Raw genomic sequence first — 16,605 nt, forward strand, 5'->3', positions numbered from 1 at the left:
ATATATATATATATAACTTCAAGTGGACATATGCCCTATTGCAAATGGTTTCTGAGACAGAACACGTTTAATACCACTTTTGTACGTTTTCCTTTAATAACTCGAAAACCGCACACTCCAACGTAAACGTGTGTCGATCCACATTTCAACTAAACTAAACTTGCTACAAAAATGGTCCTATTTATTTTTTGACTAGAACTAACAGTTTGCCTGGAGAGATCGCGAGAATACTGAAAATCTCGCACGACGCGCGTGCGCTGTAGCTTAAGTGTTTTTTGTGGCCCCGTTTGAGGTAGTTTCCCAACTTGATAGACCACAAGCGGCCTGTATCTAAACTTTCGTCTCAACTTCCTCTATATTAATGTAGTACGTTGTAAACGATGACAATGAATGACACAGAAAATAAATAGAAATGTACATGAAAAGTGTTCTGTCTCGGAAACCATTCGGAATAGGGCATACATCCACATCAAGTTTTTTGTTCAGAATCACTAATGCTATTACCAGTCAAAACACGTACCTTTCCTCCTGACTTACCCTTTATATACAGGGTGGTCCATCTGAAGTTTCGGATGAAATTATCTCGAAGACTATACATCGGGTAAAAATAGTGGGTAAGATAGGTTCGTAAGCTCAGAGGGGGACATCAAATGATACTACACGTGACCCCAGCCCCCGCTCCCTTGTGGGCAACTTTTAAATCTTAAATGGAAACCCTCATTTTTTATTGCAGATTCGGATTCTCCATAAAAAAGTAATCAAGTTTTGTCTGAAACATTTTTTAACCCATTGACAACCGGCGCTGAAATCGAGAAAAAAGTAAAATTGGTGAATAACTCTGATTTATTTAGAATGATCCGAGAAAGGTGCTTTAAATCATTAAAAAATGTGCAACAATTCTATAGTTCATCCAAATTAAGCTATTTTTGTACAGAACGTACTGTATCCTACTTCTAGCGTTACCCAGCAACAACCACATGGACGTAGTAGAACGATGTTCCCATGGCGTGCGTCATTAGTGTGAGTCACCTTGCCTCTCACATGTTGGGGTGCTTAATTAATGAAATTAGCCCCGAATAAATTGTTCAAAACTATCCCCATTTGTTTCAACGCATGAAGTCGATCGTCTGCGAAAGTTGTCCACAGTTTTGAACAGCACACATCCCGTGGTATGGTTGCACATGCTCTTCGAATGCGTTGCACCATATCGTTTCGGCTTGTGGGCTGTCTTTCATAAATAATTTTTTTCTATATAACCCCACAAGAAAAAATCAGGAGATGTTAGGTCTGGTGAACGTGGAGGCCACCGAATTGGTCCGCCGCGTCCTATCCACCGACCAGGGTACCGTAAATTTAAAATGTTCCGCACATTTTTAGCACAATGGGGAACTGCTCTGTCCTGTTGCAACCACATTCGTTGCCTAGTTTCTAAATCAATATCTTCCATTAGCTCCAACAAATCATCTCGGAGAACTTGTAAATAGGATTCCCCAGTAACATTTCGGTCAAAAAAATACGGTTCTATCAAGTAACCGTTTAAAATTTCACACTAGGCCATTAACGACCAGCTGTGTTGATTGTCAACGGGTCTGTGGCAGTGTGGATTGATAGGGGACCAATAATGACAATCATGACGATTTTATTCGCCATTGTTTTCCAATGTGGCTTCAGCGATGAACACAACGCATCTAAAAAACTCATTGTCCTCTCTTATCATTTCCAAGGCCCATCGGCAGAAAAGCACGCCTATTTGTATATCTTTCGGCGTTAATGCCTGTGTCAGTGTGATACGATACGCATGATATTTGTGTGCCTTCAAAATCCTCAGAACAGTTGATTTCGGTATCCCAGTTTGTCTCTGAATCGCACGACTACTCATTTCGTGATCCAATTGAACACAGGCGAGAACGGTAAGGGTATAGGCGTCATTTTCATTGTATTCGCGATGACAAGGTGGACGGTGCATGTATCCATTTCGAGTTCAATGAGTGCAATTTCGAATAATATTTTCGGTTGGATGTTGTCTGTTTTGGAAACGATCCGCATACAATTGCGCAGCTGCAGCTTAATTATTATGGCCTTCACATAAAATTAACATAATATCAACAATCTCTGTAGGAGGATAGTGCCGGCCGCGGTGGCCATGCGGTTCTAGGCGCTGTAGTCCGGAACCGCGCGACTGCTACTGTCGCAGGTTCGAATCCTGCCTCGGACATGGATGTGTGTGGTGTCCTTAGTTCTAAGTTCTAAGGGACTGATGACCTCATTTCGCCAGTTGATGTTTACGGTTCACAATCTGAAGTGAAGTGACGTCTGATCGCATTGCACCGACATTTATACTGTGCCGTAGTTCGCAGTTTGGCCACGGCAGCACCACAGTCGGGTGAGTAACGCAATTGTGAAGAGTTCCCTAACGGGATTTCAATACCATTCCGCCTCCCTCCATCAAAAACTGTGGCGGGTAGGATACATTTTGTAAAAAAATAGCTTAATTTGGTGTAATGAAAGAATTGGTGCACATTTTGTATCGATTTGATGCGTCCTTCTCGGATCATTCTGAATAAATTGGAGTTCTTCCACAATTTTAATTTTTCTCGATTTCAGCGCCATCTGTCAATGGTTTAAAAAAATGTTTCAGACAAAACTTGATTACTGTTTTATGGAGAATCCGAATCTGCAATAAAAAATGGGGGTTTCCATTTAAGGTTTAAAAGTTGGCCTCAAAGGGGGCAGGGGCTGGGGGTCACGTGTAGTATCATTTGATGTCTCTCTTTGAGCTTACAAACTTGTCTTACCCATTATTTTTACCCGATGTATAGTTTTCGAGATAATCTCATCCGAAATTTCAGATGGATATATATATATACGAGGGGCGTTCAGAAAGTAAGCTCCGATCGGTCGCGAAATGGAAACGACTATGAAAATCCGATAAAGCTTTGAACAGATGTGTTGGGTAGTGTCTCTAGTATAACCCCAGTTAGCATCACGTCGCTCTTCTCATTTCTGAGCTCGCAGTGAGTGCGTAAAGATGTCTAGAAAATAGTGTCTGCCGCCAAGTACGAGGGCCTGGTGAGAAATTTCGCCTGAAGCTATGCAGCTAACATTACATAACTGTCCTGCTGTTTCTTCTTCAAGACAATTCTCAGCCGCATTCTGCAGGGGCAATGAAGATGCTCCTGCATCGTTTTCAAATGGAAATGTTAGATTACCCACAATACAGTCCGCAATTGTCTCCCCCTGAGTTTCATCTCTGGTCACATGAACCGCTGTCTTTGAAGACAACATTTTGACACAGACAACGAGGTGTAGGCCAGCGTGGAGAATTGGCGGAAAGCACTGGCGGCTGTCTTCTATGATGACGCTATTGAAAAGTTGGTACAACGCTATGACAAAACTCTAAGTCAGAACGGCGACTACGTAGAGAAGTAGCTGAAAGGTGTAGCTAATTGTTAGAAGTAAAACATTTCTGATGTTCACTGTGGTTCCAATTTGGCAATCAATCGGAGCTTACTTTCTGAACAGGCCTCGTATATCAGTGAGAGTGTGTGTGTGTATTAAAAATATACATAAATGTGTAATATGTGGGTATTCGAATGCAATGTTGTGTCCAAATTTCAAAGCAATCTGTGAATAACTTTTGGAGATTAGACGTTTTGAGGAAAGAAACATGTATGTTTGTACTCATACTGAAACTGCAAATGTTCCTAATCGTAAATCTCGCAAAATTTTTGACCGAATGCTTTGGAATTTTGGTACAACATTGCATTCGAATACATGTATGTGTTTTTGTATACCTATTTTGGAATACACTTAATACATAATTTTTATTAATAAACATTAAGATTTTTATTCGTATAGGTTTGTGAAGTATAGAGTGCCAAGATTTCATTACATTAGATATAGGATATCAAATACTATGGATCAAAATGTATCAAAGTTAGCATATGGTTACGTACCATTTATTGTAACATACTATTAGTTGTTTCTTGTTGTGTTGCCATATCTCTGTTATAGCACCGTCTTGTCCAACAAGTATTTAATTAGTAAGCGTGCAATCAGCGCCTATAAATAACTGTTGCAGTAATTCATTTTTCTGCTAGAGTGCGTATTTAACTTGAATTAATAGTGCATTCAGTTAAAACACTGACAATATTTTGGTGACGATGTAAAATTTTGTAGTATGTTCACATTGTTTCGCCAAGTTTCAACATTTTGATGATGAGGAAAAGCTTTAAAGATGTTGACAATTTTTCACGACTACTCAACATTTTAACAATGAGAAAAACTGGAAATTGTTGACAACGAATTTCATCAGTGCAAACCCACAGCATTATCGTCGACATTGGGGCGACAAATAGACGAATAAAGAGGAAAGTTACTAAGCTGGACAATTTATTATTTTCATTTGTTCCTTAGAGTGCGTGATTAAAAATGTGTGAACTCTTATGGAGCTTAACTACTAAGGTCATCAGTCCCTAGAGTGCGTGATTAATTTCATTGATTTCTGTGATAACAGCAGGTGGCTTTATTCTGTGATAGTTACATCCCAGGGTTGCTAATCCATTTCCTTACCAGGAAAATTTTTGTGAATTTTGTAAACTGTTCTGAGCATAGTTTTTAGACATGACCCAATCGGAATTCGTCGTTCAGCCGATGCTAAGGGAGCTCATAGTGGAATGTTTCGCCCGACTTGAAGACAGCGAGAACGACGGCCAACAGCAACAATCACTTAATTTAAAAATGCTGCCTCTACTTTTTCCGGCATTCAGTAGGAAAGTTGAGTCCTGGAACAATTACATCCGGTGAGTGGAGCAGGACTACATCATTCATGAGATCCCACGTGATGTGGGACGAAAATCATTTTTATCGGTGCATGTAGACACCACCGTGCTTGAACTTCTTCAGAAATAGTCAGCTACTTACGAACCCGTGATGCTCTCTTATTCTGAAATTAAAGAAATGCTTTCGAAATATTATGTCTCTGAAGCCCATGTTGTTTTTGCCAGACACTGATTTTTTTCAATGTTTCAAGAAGTCGAGTCAGAGCTATAAAGAGTGGATTGCACAATTGCAGGACCTAACACGGAGGTGTAAATTTCATATTGAAAATCACCAATGTAAGAAATCTTACATAGACTCGCTAATTTCCGAGATGCTTTTCCAGCACTCTCCTAACAACAAAACTAAAGAAGGGCCTACTTAGTCTAATAAAGCCTTCTTTGCAAGACTGTCTGCCATTGATCTGGATGTACCAACAAGGCCTTGTATCTACAGAGGCAACGCATTGTGAAGACGCTGACGTGTTTACCACAAGGAAACATCCAGCAAGGCCAAGCGACTAGCGAGCCAGATCCAGGAAAAACAATGCACGCTTACTACCCTATGGATGTAGTCAGTAAACAAGTTAAGAAATACTAAGTTACGATCATGTTCACTCAATGTCGTAAACCACCCAAGAGACTATTCTTTTAGTCAGAGAGGCCTTATGTTGTTTTTGTGGTATTCAGTCTGAAGACGGGTGAGATGCAGCTCTCTATCCTACTACATCCTGTACAAGCCTCTTCATTTCCGAACAGCTACTGCAAACTTACATCCTTCTGAATCTCCTTACTGTAGGCTCTCCTATTCTTGGCCTCCCTTTACAACTTTTGTCCCCCCACACTTCCCTCCAGTGTTAAATGTGTGATCACTTGACGTCTCAGAATGTGTCCTGTCAACCGATCCCTTCTTCTAGTCGGGTTGCGGCACAAAATCCTTTCTGCCCAATTCTATTCACTAACTCCTAGTTGTTTACGTGATATACCCATCTAATCTTCAGCATTTATCTGTATTTATTAAGCTTCAGTTGCCTTCTTGTCCAAACTGTTTATCTTCAATGTTTCACTTTCCATATATGGTTACACACTAGACAAGTACTAAATGAATTTTATCCATAGTGGATGCTGGTGAACTCCGTCACTGTTCCTTTATAGGGTGTAGAAAATTTTCCACTACCAGCCACAATAAAAGGTTATTTATTTGTCACACGACCGGTTTCGGGCTTGTGCCCATCCTCAGGTGTTTATACATTCTCCAGCAACATAAACATGTTCATGAGTGTATAAACACCTGAGGAAAACGGTCGTGTGACAAATAAATTACCTTTTATTGTGTCTGGCACCGGAAATTTTTCTACACCCAATAGACAAGTACTTTCAGAAAAGACTTCCTAACACTTAGACCCGTATTCGATGCTAACAAATTTCTCTTCTTCAGAAACGCTTTTTTGGTCACGGACAGTCTACATTCTACATCCTCTCTACTAGGGGAGTGCCTCAAGGAAGGCCGCTGTCAATGACTTTGTTTGTGTTGTCTCTGGAGCCCCTACTTCGGATGCTAGCATCCCAGCTGACAGGTTGGACACTTTCCGGCGGGATTTGTTCGTGTATACGAGGATGACGTGATGGTTCTACTTCGCAATCCTGCTGAGATACCTCGACTGAAGGCTGTAATCGATTACTGGTGCAAAACTTAATGGGAGTAAAAGCAAGTTTCTTCCCTTGCGAGGTTTTGATGAAGCGGTTGTTCCATGGGCTACTGCGGTGCATCGGTATACGTCTCTCGGTATCATCATTGATCGTTGCCCACCTAAAATAGCGACGCTAAACTGGAAGTCCGTTACGTCAAAAATTCAGGGAGCGGTACTACAGCATTAAAGGCGTTCTCTTACTCTGTTCCAGAAAGTCCGAGTACTGGATACATATGTATTACGCAAAGCTTATTCCGTGGCCCAAGTTAATCCGCTTCCCTCGATGATGGCGAAGAAATTGTCAGGTCGCTTCTTATGGAAGAGACATTTATTTCGCTTACGGTATGATGTGGTCACGAAGCCTCGTTCCTTTGAGGGGTTGGGCTTGACTGATACACGAAGGAAGACGCAGATGCTATATGTGCGACTTACTGTTTTGATGCAGACTCAAGAAACTCACACATTCACGTCTCATTTATTTCTCTGTGTCCTTCCTGCTAGTCTTGAACCCCCTATTGATGTTGGTCCAATAAATTATAAGTTAAAACACATTTGTGAGTTCTATCTCGCGGTGAGCTGTTTATTGGCTGAAATCTTATGGAGACCTGTCCTCACCATGAAATTCCTAAAGACTCGTTGGGAAGCAGTCCCTTGCCCGAACCTCACTGAAAGAGAATCACCTCATACAATTTGGACGATAGTTTGGTTCAATATCAATCTTCTCATTTTGTCGATGCGCGTGGCGTCCTCGTGGTGTAAGGTATTAAATAACTTGGTTCCAACGAACCAGTGACTTTTCCGTATTGGGCTTAGTGCAACGGATTTATGTAGTCGCTGTACGTCTCCCAATACGATACGGCATCGCTCTACTTGTGGAGGTCATGTGGCAAACTGGTCTTGCATCAGGACCCAACTGGCCTTCCTTATTCGATCTTCTGAGGCTGCATACACTACGGGCATCATATTGTGCCCAGATTCTTCTTTCCTGCCACGGTCGAAAACCCATACAGTTATGTGGTTGCTGGGACACTTCGACCATTATGTTGTACAAGGCGAGGTGGAATACCACATGAACTTCATGCAGTACATGATCACTGCCTGTTGGACATGTTTGCGAATGCTTTGATATCGAGACCTCTTCGGCCGCATGTTGAATCTTGCTTTTCATCAGCAAGGTGTTGGTTAATTTAATTTTTCTGATAAGTGTTTTTCTTTGTTATGTATGTTCCCATGTGATTTGCATCGGCTTGTCCTCTCTGGTTTACCTGTTTCCTTTTGTTTTGTGTGTTGACTCAGCATCGCTCCAGTTCTATTGTAAAACGTGCGTAGAAGAAGTGTAGATAGACATGAGCGTCTACAATTCTTGCAATCAAATTGGATTTATCTTAGTTTGCTATTTCGAATGTAATCTGATTTCGTTTAACTTCTACTTTAAGATTCTATTACAAACTATAAAAATAAATAAAAAATACAAAAAACTACGAAAAGCCATATATATATATATATATATATATATATATATATATATATATATATATATAATGTGAGCCTGTTGGTGGTATGTCGGTTACGTTTTCGTTTTTTGTTATCATAATTAATTTTTTCTCCCATTTGCAGGTGATATTACATGATGATTCGACTATGGTCTTCTGAAGTGTCATGATAGTACCAAGTCATTCTGATAATACAAAAAAAAAAGGTGGCGCAGTGTTTACGCATTTGCCTAGGAAGCAGGAGATCCCGAGTTCGAATCCCAGTTCGGTACACATTTCCACTCCTCGCCACTGATCCCGTGTAATGTTCCAATGCAGCTGACAGCAATGATCCCCTCCACGTTCAATTTACTTATAACAGTTCGTATATTGTTGCAAAGCGAATAATCAAAAAGTTCTGGTCTGTTAAACGAACAACCTTCAAGTTTGAGAAAACATTTTCATGAAACATTTGAGCATATATGGCTCTTATGTCTCAATTTTCCTGTCACAGATACATGTTATAAAGTTTGTGTGTAGTGAGTTGACAATATGAGGAAGACGTTCTGTACAAGGTGGCAGCCAGTCGAGGAATATTATTTCAAAGGCCCTGTGAAATTTTTATACAAGTCTACTCCCAGAGCAACTTACGCTGTGCCCACGTGACTCAAGTTGCCTGCCTTTCAGAACCGAGGCAGTTCTGTCCAGTCAAAGCTGTTGGCAAGAGACGCCCTCAGTCCTCTGCTGAAACTACTAACGAATTCACTCCATTGGTTTCAGCCAATAGCGAGGGTGGGATACAGCTCACATGTGTGCCTCTCTCTCTTGTGAGCCATACCTCGAGCAGAACATATGTCTTTTTGGAAGGCAGAGCCTCTGGCTCTACATTCCATTTCCGACCACCAACATCAATTAACATGAACTGCTGTCCCTTCCTCAGCCATGCATGGCTCATGTTTCTGCCATCATGTATTTTACACCCTGTTTTTAACCTACTTCCACCTCGCTACGTTAGTTTAAATTACTACTGTCATTGAGTTGCTGCTTTGTCTGATCATGAGCTACACTAGCAGTGCGTATCGATATATCCCCTCTCGTAGTATCTTTGCTGGACTGCTATTACTCCCCAGTCGTTGTCTGTCATAGGGGAGTTCGCGTCGCGACTTCGGGTTGCGAGTTCGGGTCTGCCAGTAGGTTGAAACGTGTCTCGATGCAGTCCGGACCTGCCAGTCGGGAGTTGCAATGCGGCACCAGTGCAGTCGGGTTGGAGCAGTGAGGTCTGCGTCGACATGGATCGCCCAACCATTGCCGCCACGCATCACTTGAGCCGGGCCACAGTCTTGGTGGACCGGCGGTCGGTCGTCCTACCGGACGACGCGTTTTGGCTCGCCGATCGTTAATGAGTTGGCTGTGTGTGTGTGCATCAACTCCCGATCTGTCTTCGCGTGTGGTTAGTTACTGTTGAGTATCGTTCAGGTCTTCGTGCAGTGTTTGTCAGGTTGTGTGCGTAGTTGGTATGTTTGTGATTGACAAGTTATTTTAAATGTTTTCGGCGCTTTGGCTCTAAGAGGTGGGTCGTATCATCGGGCGACGTGTAACTGGTTCTCTGAGCGCTACTGGGCCCCTTCAGTTACCATCTTGTGGAACTTGGGTGCAGGGAACCTGGTGCAGGGATGTCGCTTAGCCAGTGGGCGTGTTTCCTCTCCATCGTTGGGTCAGAGCCATATTTCCACCGTCGTGTGTCTGGAAGTGAGCGGGAGACGCACCGGCAATGCAGTCGCGACGGAGCAATAGGCGGTCGGTCGGTTGTTGCCGACGAGGGAAGTCATCGCCACGCGGTGCAGCCGGCTGGGGCCGCTGGCAGCCCCTGTGCACTGTCGAAGCGTGTGTGGAGCTGTCCGATTGCTAAGAGCTTTGTGGTTCACCGACCCAGGACGTCAAAGTTGAGTAGTGGTTTCAACTGGCCAAGCCACGTCCATTCATGTTGTGGTGGTTAGTTTCAGTGGTTTGCTGTTGGGGAGGTTTTCCTGTGAGCAACACCAAGTGTTTCTACTGCTGAAATTAAGCCGCCATGCGGTGCAATTAACTATTTTGGTCGACTACAATTTGAATGCACCAGTGGAATTTTCTGTCTTGTTGCCGTTAGTGTTCTGGTTACCTGCCCTGGGCACTGAAGTTAGTTCAGGCAGTGTTCTTTTGAGTGAAGTTAACTACATTGCCGTGTTTCAAATTCAAGTGTACCAGCAGAGTTTTGTGCCTAGTGGCCGTTAGTGGTCCAGTTACCAGCCCTGGCCACTAACGTAATTTCAGGCAGCGTCCTTTCCTCACCTGTTGTCGCTGTCCAACATGGTGTAATTTTGACAGCTAAAACAAAAATGTTTTAAATGGCTGTGAACACTATGGGACGTGACTTCCGAGGTCATCAGTCCCCTAGAACTTAGAACTACTTAAACCTAACTAACCTAAGGACATCACAGACACACATGCCCGAGGCAGGATTCAAGCCTGCGACCATAGCGGTCGCGCGGTTCCAGACTGCAGCGCCTAGAACCGCTGGGCCACCCCGGCCGGCAGGCTAATCCACACTCCATTGTGGATTATCACGTTGGTAACCTTTCCGGTTTGAGTTCTCATGTACTGATTGATAGGAGGAAGTCGTTGTGTCGGTCGGTCCGTGGCTGTCCCGTGGTTGAGTTCCGACGGATCAAGTATGGTTGGGTTCACCACCTGTCTCTCGCCTAAGTGAACGAGGGCAGACCGACCACCTTGGAGGCTTCTGAGTGCCACCAGTGTTTAATTATTTGCGGTCAGCTACTTTAAATTCAAGGCTTATGGTTATTTTTTATCTTCTTAAAAATTTGGCAAATGTTTTTTTTTAAATTTATCTTTCAAGCTTAAACATTGCGGCCTTCTACCTTAAAAAGATTATGGCAATGTATTTTAAAATTTAGAAACGTAATTGAGGCCTTCAGCCATTGGTATTGCACCTTGCATATTTATGTTCTACCTGCTTAGCCTTAAGGCTTTCCACGTAGCCATGATACGTTTCTTTATTTATTTGATTTGCCTCTTTAATTGAATTTTAATCTAGTTGATTTTTAAGATTTCTTGTTGTTAAACATTCTAGCCTTCTGCCTTTAAAAGTCTGTGGTAATATATTCTAAAATTTTGAAGTTTAATTGGGACCCTCAGCCATTTGTATTGCACTTTGCACAAGTTTTTTTTAATTATTTTATTGCTACCTTAAATGGATTTTTGTCTTGTTGATTTGTTAAGATTTCTTGTTTGGAGGCCTTCAGCCGTGAAAGAGTTGCATTCGATAAAGTTCCGCTTTGGTTGTAAAGGTTATTGAACTACAATAAATGACAATTGGAAAGAGAAACTGACCTCAATCTGTGGCCCTTTCCACAATCCTATTACCTGTTCTGCCCAGTGGGTTTAGCGGGCGTATCACTTCCGTTGCTCATTTCAATTTGTCGAGCGTCTTATATAGAGTATAAATATTAAGTAGTGTAAACCTGGGAACTTCCGTCCTTAGGCGCGCCCTTTGTATACCGTACAGTGAAATATATTCTCTTTATTTTACCTACTTTTCTTTTCGGTCATTTTACGGCATCCCTGGATGCCCACTCACAAGTCCTGAACGCTCGAAATCCTGGACATTGTCGTCGTAAGCAAAATCCAACCACCTTTTCCTCGCTTTCCCTGCCCATGTAAATTGGTGTCAGAAGTGGGATTCGTTCTCACCCTTCGATCCGCAGGGCGGCCGTTTACTTTTGGTTCCTGTTTGATGTCGTGTGGTCGGTCAGTATTCGCCGCTCTTAACTCCGCTACGAGCCGAGCCCGGGTGCTGAAGCGCGTCGGCTACGATGCCGCGCCAGATGCTGCGTCCGCACATACCAGCGCTCAGGGCAAAGACTTCCTGCCTCTCGCAGCGCGCCGCACCAACACGTGCTCGCTGAGTGCAGTGATCTGCGACTCACAGCCTGTGTGCGTACTGCCTGCGCTCTGGCCCCATTTGACGGTCACAGCTGGCCCAACTTCTCAGTCGCAGCCCGCTACCTCCAAGTCGGGCGATTTGCAGCTTGCAAAATGTGTTTGGCAACAACAGAGTCTCCCAGCCGTTCATGACATTTCCTTCCATTTCGTTTTCGTGTCCTGATCCGTCTTACTTTCTTTCATATTTCCTATGAGCATCATTTCTGCGCCCTCTGATGAAAGTACAAGGGTCACTCCAAAAGAAACACACACTATTTTTTTAAAATCTATCTTTTATTTTACATGTTTGAAAGTTTTACAGTGTGTAGATACATCCTTTAGGAACAATATTTTCATCTCTCCACATAATTTGCATTCCTCTCAACTGCCTTACGCCATCTTGGAACCAACGCCTGTATACTCGCACGGTAAAATTCTGACCAACCTGTTGGAGCCACTGTGGCAGCGTGCACAAGGGAGTCATCATCTTCAAATCTTGTTCCACGAAGAGAGTCTTTCAGTTTACCAAAGAGATGATAGTCACATGGAGCCTGGTCAGGACTGTAAGGCGGGTGTTTCAGTGTTGTCCATCCGAGTTTTGTGACCGCTTCCATGGTTTTTTGACTGACAGGTGGCCGTGCATTGTGGTGCAACAGCAAAACATCCTGTTTTTGCCGATGTGGTCGAACACGACTCAGTCGAGCTTGAAGTTTCTTCAGTGTCGTCACATATGCATCAGAATTTATGGTGGTTCCACTTGGCACGATGTCCACCAGCAAGAGTCTTTCGGAATCGAAAAACACCGTAGCCGTAACTTTTCCAGCAGAAGGTGTGGTTTTGATTTTTTTTTTCTTGGGTGAATTTGCATGATGCCACTCCATTGATTGCCTCTTCGTCTCTGGTGAAAAATGAGGGAGCCATGTTTCATCATCTGTCACAATTATTCAAAGAAATTCATCTCCACCATTCTCGTACTGTTCCCAAAGTTTGCTGCATACCGTTTTTCTTGTTTCTATGTGAGCCACTGTCAACATCCTGGGAACCCACCTGGCAAAAACCTTTTTTAACGTCAACACTTTCAGTATTCTGCAAACACTTCCTTCCCCTATCCCAACGTAGCGTGACAATTCGTTCCCTGTGATGTGTCTGTCAGCAGTCACCAATTCGTTAACTCTCTGCACATTGTCTGGAGTGTGTGCAGTACCAGGCCTGCCGCTGCGAGGACAATCCTCAACATTGCCGTGCCCGCTTTCATCACGTAATCTGCTTGTCCACCGACTAACTGTAATGCGATCGACAGCAGCACCTCCACACATCTTTTTCAACCTCTTGTGGATGTTTCCCACTGTCTCGTTTTCACAGCACAGGAATTCTATGACGGCACGTTGCTTCTGACAGACGTCAAGTGTAGCAGCCATCTTGAAGACATGCTGTGAGGGCACCACTCACGGGAACAAGTTGAATCAAGTTTGAAGACAAGTGGGAAGGATGTATCTACACACTGTAAAACTTTCACACATGTAAAATGAAAACTGTATTTTTACAAAAATAGTGTGCATTTCTTTTGGAGTGACCCTCGTAGATTCCTACCGCTTGCTCCACAGGCGTGAACGCTTTAACGGCTCTGTAGCCCCCTATATCTCCATACCGCGACTGCAAAGTTGCCAAAACCTTTGGCACACTAAATCACTTTACACTGATGCGAGTTAGTATCTATTGCAAGACCAGGCACAGACTCGAAATCAGCGTTTAGGCCTTGTAAGAAAAGCGACAAACGATTGGATTCTGAAGATTAAGGTAATGTTCATAGTTTATTACTGGTACTAGGCGACTTTAGGTTCCAAGCGCATAAACAGTCATAGTCCCACGATTAGCACTTCTGTTGCCGAAACCGATAGGACGGTGTGTGCAATGCCGGATTGTGGAACGAAAGCACCGAACTTTTTCTTCCTTCTCTTTCCTTTCTTTCTGTGTCTCTCTACACTCTCTTTCCCGACCTTCTATTCTTATTCAGCCCATGCCTTCTGTTCTTCGTAACTGGTAGTTGTTTAACTGGTTAGCTCAATGCACGAAGTTACGATGTGTTCTGTTATTTACCGTAATAAGAGTTATAACGAAAGATGAAAGAAACTGATCTGTTGTACCCCTGTAAGTTGTTAATTGAGGATATGATGGCTTTCGGCTGTTATCCCCCAGAGGGTAGCGAAGTCTTTTTGATTTGAAGATATATACGACAATGTTTTATTGAAGTTATTTGTAAGCAGGCAATAGGTCCCGTCATTCATGTGGTTGAAGATAATTATGCGCAGGAAAGTGTTCTTGTGTCAATTGTTTTAATTGATGTTATTTCTGTTGTACACATAATGTTTTGTTGTGGAAGCTGAGGAGGATACAATGAATGCTAATTATGTTGCTAATTGTATGACGATGTAGCCAGCCCCGGTGGCCGAGCGATTCTAGGTGCTACAGTCTGGAACCGCACGACCGCTACGGTCGCAGGTTCGAATCCTGCCTCGGGCATGGATGTGTGTGATGTCCTCAGGTTAGTTAGGTTTAAGTAGTTCTAAGTTGTAGAGGACTGATGACCTCAGAACATAAGTCCCATAACGCTCAGAGCCAATTGAACCACTAATTGTATGAGAGAAGATGATTCAGTGATGTTAAATGGTCTGTTTTATGCTGTCGGCCCAGCGGTCAGAGCAGAACCGTTAACCAGCGAGTTTCGAATTGAGACAACGTTTTTGCAGGTGTTTAAAATGCAGACTATGTTACCAGTGAACACATACTAAAGCAGAGACCGCATGGTGTAGACACGTGGACAGGCACAGCTGTCGCCTTGTGATAAGCCAGCCACGCCCCAACACGCTGCTACTTCTCTCCCTATTCTTAGTCTGGACTGTCATAAATTACTTCATGATTTATGTCATCTACTGCATGAGTTTTGAATGACGATGTACTGACAGTATTATATAGAGTATAAATATTAAGTAATTGTAAGTAATCGTTAACATTTTTGTGAGAATGATGGCCTAGGTGCACTCCTATTTGTATTACGTAGAATTTTTACGTATTTTGTGGTGTTTAAAGGTACCCTCTCTCATCTACTGTAGAGGTCTTTGTCAAGTGATGCATTTAGCTACCTGCATTATTCAGCTTTGTTACAAAATGTTAGTGTTGTTCTGTATTTCACTTGTAGCTCTCTTTCATTGATGGGGTTTTGTTTTGTCTTTCGAAACAATGCATCAAGTTTATGTCACTAAATTTTTTCTACAATGTTACCTCTTACAAGACTGCTTCGTTGAATATTTTGTTTTGTTGTCAAACCTAGAATGTGGAGCCGCTCTTTGCGGTATCTATTCTATCTGTCTTTTATTGACAATAGATTGCGATACTTCGAATGTTCATCTAATTTTTGCAACTGATGTTTCACTGCTTTGTGGATGAGCTAAGTCCACTGTCCGTTTAGAAGCATTTATTTCCTTTTTTCTTTTTTTAAGCTGTCGCTAAGATTTAAAAATGATAGCACGTTTTTAGTTCTCATCGCCGCCGAACTGAAAAAATTAGAGTATATGAGCTGCTAGTGTGTTTAAATGATCTCAAAAATAAGAATGAGTTTGATATACTTAGTCTGTCTGAACACCATCTACCTGTGCGATTGGAAAGTGTCAATGTAAATCGGTATAATGTAGCATTTCACACTTGCAGATCTAGCATGAATAAAGGAGGAGTTGCCATTTACACAAAACAAGGGTATCAGTACAAAACAGTAAAAGTAAGCAAATTTTGTGTTGATCAGCAGTTTGAAATTTATGCATGTGAACTACAGCTAGAAATTTAGTGTTGATATTAGCAACAGTGTACAGGTTCCCATTAGGAGATTGGGAGCCATGCATAAAAATGTTTGACTCCCTGTTATGCTGCCCATCAGACAAAAAGAAGAAGTCATTAATCTGTGATGATTTCAATGTAAACTTTCTAGGCAAGTCTGATAGGAAAAGTGAACTACAAGTGTTATTAATGACATATAACTTAGAGTCAGTGATCAACTTCCCTACACATATAACTCAACACAGTAGCACTGTAATAGATAATGTATTTCTACAGCAAGAGGATGTAAAACTAACGCATGCTTTCCCTGTGATAAAGGGATTATCAGACCAAGATGCACTATTGATTAACTAACAAAACCTAGCTCGCTGAGCCCAGGCTCCTTGCCGCTAACGAAGTGATTGCTTTTTCTGACATCATTTGCAATAGCGACTGCGCGAATTGACGGTACCTCGTACGGAAAGAAAGAGTAGCTGATGCTACTGAGGACTCGGCCGCGAGCATTTCCGACGCCTTCTTGGGCTCTTATTCGTGATGGCATTCAGACAGGCAAGGGTGCTGTCGATTGTTGCATACGAATGCGAAATAGCTGCACTGTGCGTTTCCCCAAAGCGATTTTTACGCCAAAATTGCAATCGTCCTACAAGTTGCGTCAGATGTGCAGCGCAGAGCGTAGCAGTTGCCGTGGTGTAGCGGTTATCACGTCTACCTAACACGCAGAAGGTCCCCCGTTCGATTCCGGGCGGAAACACTTTTTCGTCACACTCAACAAGACACTTGCTTCAGAAACCATTAAGTAAAAGTGAATGGCTGGTCAAC

At 42.6% G+C, this 16,605-nt stretch overlaps 1 protein-coding gene and 1 non-coding gene across 2 annotated transcripts in view; one reads left to right on the forward strand and one right to left on the reverse strand.

The window, feature by feature from the left end:
• LOC126474228 (cytochrome P450 4C1-like) overlaps positions 1-16,605 on the reverse strand; it is a 104,606-nt gene that overhangs the window by 38,559 nt on the left and 49,442 nt on the right. The gene's annotated exons all lie outside the window — the stretch shown is intronic.
• Positions 16,465-16,537, forward strand: Trnav-aac (transfer RNA valine (anticodon AAC)). Its single transcript has one exon. It is a non-coding gene; the product is annotated as a tRNA-Val (tRNA).

The sequence above is a fragment of the Schistocerca serialis genome, chromosome 4 (assembly GCF_023864345.2).
Source record: "Schistocerca serialis cubense isolate TAMUIC-IGC-003099 chromosome 4, iqSchSeri2.2, whole genome shotgun sequence".
NCBI lineage: Eukaryota > Metazoa > Arthropoda > Insecta > Orthoptera > Acrididae > Schistocerca > Schistocerca serialis.